This window comes from Impatiens glandulifera, chromosome 1 (assembly GCF_907164915.1).
Source record: "Impatiens glandulifera chromosome 1, dImpGla2.1, whole genome shotgun sequence".
Lineage (NCBI taxonomy): Eukaryota > Viridiplantae > Streptophyta > Magnoliopsida > Ericales > Balsaminaceae > Impatiens > Impatiens glandulifera.
In genome coordinates, this window is record NC_061862.1 from 146,246,304 (window position 1) to 146,255,301 (window position 8,998).

Genomic DNA, 8,998 nt, shown 5'->3' on the forward strand with positions numbered 1-8,998 from the left:
AGAGTCCATTTCTCCTTCTGACAGTTATAACTGACCTTAAACTGATTAAATTGTGCAGGAAGAGAGATCAAAACCAAATGCACGAGCAATTCATCAGAAAGCTCTAACTTTAGTGCTTTTAGTTTTGAAGCAAGGTGAGACATTTCCATTATGTACTCCCTTATGTTTCCTTTTCCATTATACTTCATTGAGGTCAAACTCGCAAGAAGCGTGCTTGTTTCAGCCTTATCGTTTTTTGCAAAACGTTTCTCAATTTCCTCAATGAATTCCTTAACATTAGTGACTTCAGAGATATCACCCCTAAACGTTTCTGGAATTCCTCGCTTAATGATCATTAGACACATGCGATTTGATCTTTCCCATTTTTCAAGGTCCTGTTTTTCAACAAGGGAACCTTGATCCGTAATAATGGGTCGATCAATCCTAAGCGCAAGGTCTAGATCCAAACACCCGAGGATAATCAAAACATTATCCTTCCAATCCTTAAAGTTATTTCCATTCAGTATAGGAATAGAATTGACATTGGCAGATATTGTAGATGCGGAAGCATTAACTGAAATTAAACAAAAAAATACTATGAACACATTTTTCACATCTTGATTAATAAATTCACATTGAGATTTTTCCATCAACAAAAAAAAATATCTAGCACAACATTAATATTTAGTCTTTGGACAGAAATATTAACTTGTAAGTGATATTTTGTGCAATGATCAAATACTGACAATAAATCCTGTCAAACAATGATTCTATCTTTGGATTGAATTATTGTTCACATGGAACCGAATAATCGTCACATATTCATCATCACAAGTACTTCTGTAATTCGGCCCGACAATATTAATCTATCTTTGGACCGATATAATATCCGCATGAATTACAGACGTATTTATCATTTAAAATCTATATACCGAATCAACATTCACAAGATAGATTACTTTGGTAATATGTTGTTTCAATTGATTAGTTAGAATAATAAACTCCTTAAATCTCAAAAGCCGAATTGAATTTATTAATTAAATTCTTAATTCCTTAAATTCTTAATTATTTTCTAAATATTATTTTATTTACGTCATAATATTATGAAAGAGGTATATAACCCGTATATATATTTTAAATATAATTCTTTAAAAAAAATATATATATATATAATTCTTTAATTATATTTTTTATGTTCCAAATAAATAAATATATATCACATAATAATTAACTATTTTATATATATTCAATAATATATATCGGTTACAGTTTTCTGTAAATATATATATTTAATAATATATATATCCTTAATTAGAGTTCAATAATATATATCGGTTACAGAGTTTTCTGTAAATACATATATTTAATAATATATATATATCCTTAATTAGAGTTCAATAATATATATCGGTTACAGTTTTCTATAAATACATATATTTAATAATATATATATCCTTAATTACAGTTCAATAATATATATCAGTTACAGAGTTTTCTGTAAATACATATATTTAATAATATATATATCCTTAATTAGAGGTTATGTTATTTATTTATAATAAAATCTTTATTTATTAAATAAATAATTAAATTTTTTGAACTTTTCAAAACTTAATCTTTAATTAATTATTTATTTAAAAAAAATAATAATAATAATAACCAGAATCGCAAACCCCAAAAATCATTCTTCTTCAAATCATCTTTACTACGATAACCCAAAAAATCATTCTTCTTCAAATCATCTTTACTACGATATCTTAATTCATGATTTAATCATAATATGATATCATAAAAAAAAAAATTTAATATCAACAAACTAACATAGAGATTGGCTCTGATACCAATTGTAGGAATTTTCTTTAGTCCTAAATTCATGATTCTAAACAAATACATATTAGATTTCTTTTCTTTCAGGCTTTAATCTATAATCTTATAGATTGATAATATCTAACATGAATGAATCACAATCCTAATACATAAATTTCTCTATGTCCATAAGTTGATTAAACAAGCGGAAGCGTACCTGAATTCATGATGAAGATCTGGGTTTGCTCTTCCGATTCTACAAGCGGTTTTCTCCCTTCTTCTCTCTTACGATGGAAGTTAACGAGAAAATGAAAACTGACTACTTATGAATCGGGGAACCACAACCCTTTTATATTTATTTATTTATTTATTATTTAACCATCATAAATAATAAATAAATTGACGGTTTCTACACATAACCGTTCCGTACTATTAATTATATTAATTATGTGACTTATTCAATAAAAAATAATAAATACTTAATGGATGTTTGATCAAAAGATTTACCTCTAAGATTCTCAGGTAACGCTATAAACTTGAGACAAACAGATTTCAATTGTATACAATGATGCTGCTTGCTAATGCTAATGTTATCGCAATAGTGTTTATGGCAACATCCTCTCACAGACTAGTCTCACATAACAATCACAGCCAGACCATAATGATCAGCATCAACAAGAAGATGTGACACCAAAGTAGAAGTCCACTTTGAGTTTAAAGTAAAAAGCTCCTCCATGTCAGGCATGACATCCTAATACATAAAATGAAGCAATGCATACAAGTACATCTACTTATGTCCTTATCTTACTGTAGGGGTGGGCGCTGGTTGGCATAATCAGAGTTGGGTGAAACCATCATAAATACCAAGCAAAATTATATTGAAAGTAAATAGGTGAACAAAACCCTACTCGTGAGGTCCATCTAGAGTGCTTTATTGTTCAAAATAAGTTTTATTTCCTTCCCTCATGAAGGATGAGGTCATTCTGCATATAATTATCCCTTTAGATCATAATACAACCACACAATTACACTCTCAAACATTCACAATAGATGATTGATATTGTTTTTCCATACTTCACCAATTCAATCTTGAATTGTGTTACGGTTCGGAGTGAATTCTTTTTGCCTATTGAATTAGTTTCCAAATTTAGCATACCAGTACATGAGCCACAAAATTTGAAACAAGGCCTACAGGACATTGTAACATAACCAATAAAAATAAATACTAAACCTTTGTCACATGACCTTCAGTTGTTCAAATTTTCATTTATACTTTTACAATTGTCATGTAGTTACTTTTCCCATTGTAAGCATTTACTTTTAAATGATTCTACATACATTTCTAATTCGACAATAAGAATTGCCACAAAAAAAAACAGAAGACAGTAATCAAGAAATGGAAAGCTAGTGATCACTCAAATGTACATGTAATGGAGATAACCAACTCAAAAGAAGAGCTATGACCTAAGCATGTCGTAATTCAACCAAAATTCTTAGCACATATTTCAGTTATTTCAAATAATTTTCAAATAATATCCATTCACAAAATAGATTTAGTGGAAGACCCACCATAAATGTTAATTGTAGGCATCGGAAGAACATGGAAAATTTAAGTAAAACTATGAAGCAATGAGTCTTAAACCCATGCCATATAGAGAAAGAATCCTCCAAAAATGAAAAAAAAAAAAAAAAAAAAAAAAGTTCTGATAAATCTATACTAAACCTTAGAAACTGGTGCCTCCACATCTCCCCCTTGTATGTTTTTTTTTTTTTTTTCAGCAAACCGTTTCCCAATCTACCAATGTTTCAATTCATTTTCCCATAATACTCACATTTTCCCAAAATACCCACGCTCTCTAAACTTATTAATAACCCACTAATTATTTTTTCTTTCTTTAATCCTATTAATTATATTTCTCTCTATTTAAACGAATTATTTACTTTATTTTATAAATATAAATTATATATAATTCAAATTAATAATACTTAATTAAATAATTAAATTTTAATTTAAATATTATATATTAAAATAAAATACAATATATATAAATATTAAAATAAAATATATTAAAATAATATATTTATTTATTTAATTTTATACCTACAATATATATATATATATATATATATATATATATATATATATATAATTAAACTACACCTACTAAATTAATATTATAAATTAAAAAAAAATAATTACATAAATATTAAAACAAATACATTTATATAAAAAAATAAAATATATAATAAATATTATATAAAATAAAATGTCATTCAAGTTTTTTTCCTTTTTCATTTCTTAATCAATAATAAGAACACCATACATTTTTCAATTATTTACAAGTTTAAAAATCAAATATGCATAACTAAAAGTTGGGTTAACCTCGTATCTTCAAATTTCACAAAATATTTGATAAATAATGACATAATTCAATATATTATTTCTAATTTAAGTAAAATATCAAACAAACTGCCACATATGTAAAAATGAAAAATTATATACACTCTATTTTCCAAAATAAAAATAAAAAATCTATATATATTTTTATTTTCTATATAATGTATTTTTTTTTAATTTTTATATATTTTAAATTTTATTTATTATATATATTATTTTTAATAAAATATTTTGTTTAATGTATTTTATTTTAAAGTTTATGTAATGTATTTTTATTTTAGTGTATAATATTTTATTTTAATTTATAATATTTAGTTGAATTATTTAATTTAATATGTTTAGTTTTAATTATATATATTGTATTTATGAAATTACGTAAAAATAAAATATGTGTGTTATTTTAATATATTTTAATTTAATTTAATTAAGTATAATTAATTTTAATTATATATATTTTATATTTATAGTGGGTTTACAGATAGATGTATAATTAATAAGATTAGAGAAATAGAAAAGTAATTAGTAGGGGAATTAATATATTTAGAGAATGTGAGTATTTTGAGAAAGTGAATAAAAATGTAGGTATTATTGGGAAAATGAATTGAAACATGGGCAGACAAGGAATTGGTTCCTTTTGTGTTCTCATCTTTCATAGGACCAAAAGGTTGCAAGGAACAACTTGTGGGCAGAAAAGACCTTACCATACCTCAGCAATAAATTCTTATATAGGAATCATTATATGTCCCATAATCTATGTCTTCCTCCTAAGGTCCCCTCTTCCTTTTACCATGGTGAATTTGAAGATAATCTCTAATATCTATGTCTCAGTTGAACAAATTGTTGAATCTCTTATTTCATAAATAATTGATGTTGATCATCAACACATGTTTTTTCCAAATCTCAGTTTATTTTAAAATTCTTTTTCAAAATGAAGAATGATTTAAAAGCAGAGAAGTCAAGACAACTCTATTTACTTTTTTCATTTTATGAAAAACTTCTCATTCACTTGTCATCTAAATTTAGAAAACCTAGTCTACAAAAAATATTCATAGTAACATATACTAGTAAGAAAATTTCTCAGCATTTGTATGCTAACGAACATCAAAATCTTACAAAATAGAAATGCAAAGAGTTTAGTAATTCTATTTATAGTATTAGATGTTAATATAGAAATTATAGTTCGGTGCACAAATTGTAGAGAAATAGATAATTAGTGAAGAATCGACAAATGAACATAGTCTAGTCTACATTGAAATTATAGATAAATGAAATATTTGATGATTGTTGAAAAGCAATAATCGTACATTTAATCAGTCATCGTCTCTATTAGCATTCTAAGATGAATTGTACAAGGTAAGGTTGTTAGCGGGAGAACAGGGAGATAGAGGACAAAGAGCTATGATGTTGAAAGTTGATGGGAGATGATGAAGAGCACTAACAGAGTCGGGCCTGAGGTTCGAGCTGCCCCAACCCTAGTAGAAAAAATGTCGATATATTTTTTTTGTTAACTTAAGTCAAGTTTAAAAATTGATAAAAACAATGTTAGGTTCAAACCCATAACCATATAAAATTTAAGTTTGCATATTGAACCACTAAACTAGACCATTTTACATTTAAAATTATAATAGATTTTAATAAATACCTTAATATTTTTAACAAGTGGGCTGCCCTAGCCCGAGGGTTTGCCGGACTTACCCCAGGGCCGGCCTGAGCACTAATGGAGATGATCAAAAGCTTTGATATAAAGATGAAGAAGAGCACTAATGAAGATTTTAAGCTGAATAACACGACAATTCGGATACAACAATGTAAAAGTTATCGTGATTAGACGCTATACACATTGTCAAGAAGTGTTTAAAATATTTTAAAATAATTTAAAAATGAAACATGGACAATCTAAAATTACAAAATTAATATTATAAGTTATTATAATAATAATAAACATACATTTTAATCTTAAAATACGTCAATAATATTACAATAAACAAAATAAAATCAATAAAATTGTCGTGATTAAACAATAAATGGTTGAAGAGAGTTTGTAGGTTGGTGAGAATAAGATTGTTGTTTGATAAATGTCTGTAAAAGGAGATGTTTGGTTACAAAAAATATGTTATTGACGGAAGTGAATTGGTAAGTGCAAGAATAAAATTGTTAGTTGACAGAAATAAGTTGATAAATGTCAGTTTAGAAGAGATGGTGGAGTAATAAGTAATATGTTGGTTAACATAAGTGAGTTAATTATATATAATTATTATTATTATTTTTTTTTGAAAACAGCATAGTGTCATTTCATTAAAAAAATCAAAAGAAGGAAAAAATATAATAATTTAATATCAGATCAAGACAATTTCTAAATTTGACAATGAAACAATAATTGAATTACAGACAATAACAACCATCAATTAGCGCTTCCAACGTTAATTATAATTATTTTGTTATTAACCGGACCGTACAAATGTACAAATATCTTGTTAGTTATATACTAGGAAGACATATAGCTAGCAAACATACATTCAAGGAACTATATATATACATTTGTAGAACTAAGGAAGATGTAGTTGAACTATTCAAAATTTACAGAAAAGATTTTTATCAAATATTGTTATAATTAATTTTTAAAAATAACAATATATATTATAAAGTTTTATTTGGGCCAAACTTATTATTCATATATGAAATGAGACAACTCATTCCCTTATGTGCATATGACCTATGCCATTGCGACTGCTACCATGTATAGAAACTGATTTAGCAATATCTTCATTTTTCTTTTATCTCTCTATTAGTAATCATCCTTGGTTTCAACACTGTATCCATCGTCCTTCCTTCAATGCTATCATTTTGATTTAATATGATGAATATTATTGATAGAATTAAGACGGCATAATTCATCTTCATCAATTTCGCCATGATCTGATGAAAGAGAAACCAATATATGTTTTTAATAAACACTTGCTTATAAATAGAGTGAATCCGGCCGGACACTTTTGTTTTTATATAATATTAATAAATATGTTTTTTTTTTTTTATTAGTGTAATAAATAATAATTTGATGATAATAAATATAATATTCTCAATATATTTAATTAAATTTGAAATGTTTCTCTATACATTTTTTTTAGTTCCTCTTTGTATGTTTTTAATTGAAATGGTTCTTTATACATTTTTTATTATTTAAATTTAAACTATAAATATTTTAATATTTGTTAAAAATATTCACAAATTTCTATTATACGTTTTATATATATATATATATATATATCAATTTTTTATTTTTATAAGTTCTTCTACGGGCTAAACTTTTGCAGACTTCTTCAACTATATTCCCAAACGACGACGTATCTGTTTTTTTCCATTTCCTGACAACAATCGATTTTGTAGACTAAGGTGACGACAAGATTGTTACTATTTCGTCTTTTTTACATTTAGATAGTGTGTTTGTGTTGTACCCCTAAAATAAATTTTAATCAATAAAGAATATTGATGTCCAAAGAGATAAAGATATAAGATAGTCATATACTTAAAATGTAAATAATATGATAAATATTACGAAATATAAAATATAATATGCTTAAATCGGCTAGACATAATCTAAGTGAAATGAATGTAATTTGATTTAATAATGAAATATGTTTATTAGTCAAAAATATGTTCTAAATCAAATTTGAGAAACAAAATTAAGTTATTCACTTACGATGATTTTAAATTAGTTATCAAAATAGTTTCAATTTTCACCACATAATTAGATTTTTTCATACATATAATTAAGTTCTTCATTTTGTAATGTTTAAAACAAAAATCAATGTCATATATATATTTATAACTTAATTAATTGGACGTGGAGTATTATACATATTACCTCTACTAATTTTATATAAAAATAAATGAGATGTACAAAATATTATTTGTGAGAATACACATAAATAGATTTCAATAATATTATTACAATCTGATTTTATTGATTAGTTTAATAAAAAAATACTATTATATAAGAAAAAAATGAGATTTAAATAAGGAGGAGTCAGAATAAATATTAATAATTTTTACAATATAACTAGAATAATTCAATCTGATGACATATAAGAGAAAATAATGATAATTTTGTAAGAAAAGAATATTATTAACTAATGCTGAAAAACATTGTTTCAATAAAATTATTCAATTTTTATAGTGTGAAGTTAAAAGACTTATATAAGACATGGAAAAAAAATAAATAATAAATGAATGAAGTATTTGTAAAATGAGAAGATGAAATACTGAAGAAGGGGGTGATTAGTCGGATTCTTTTTTATCAATTTATTTCTTATTTATTGTTATGAAAATAATTTAAAATAAATGTTTAAAAAATAATATAAGATATCAACCATTTAAATCTTATTTAATATTAAATAATTTAATAAATTAAAAAATACATGTAATCAAATAGAACGTATGCCTTACATTAATTCATTCAACTTTTATATATATATATATATATATATATATATATATATATATATATATATATATATATATATATATATATATATATATATATATATATATATATATATATATATATATATTGGTTTAGTTTTTTTTTATAATTTTTCTTAAAATAAATATATAATTAGGTGTGATTACTGAAGGGTTGGATTTGATTTTTGAGCTAAATATATTTTTGTCCATTTATAAAATACTGTCTTATATTTAATGGATTGGTCGATTGTATATATTTGATCATATATTTACATATATTTGTTTTTCAATCTAGTTCTATGTAATTTAAAAAGTTATAACTTTTCTTGGTTATAACATATTTTATTATATTGA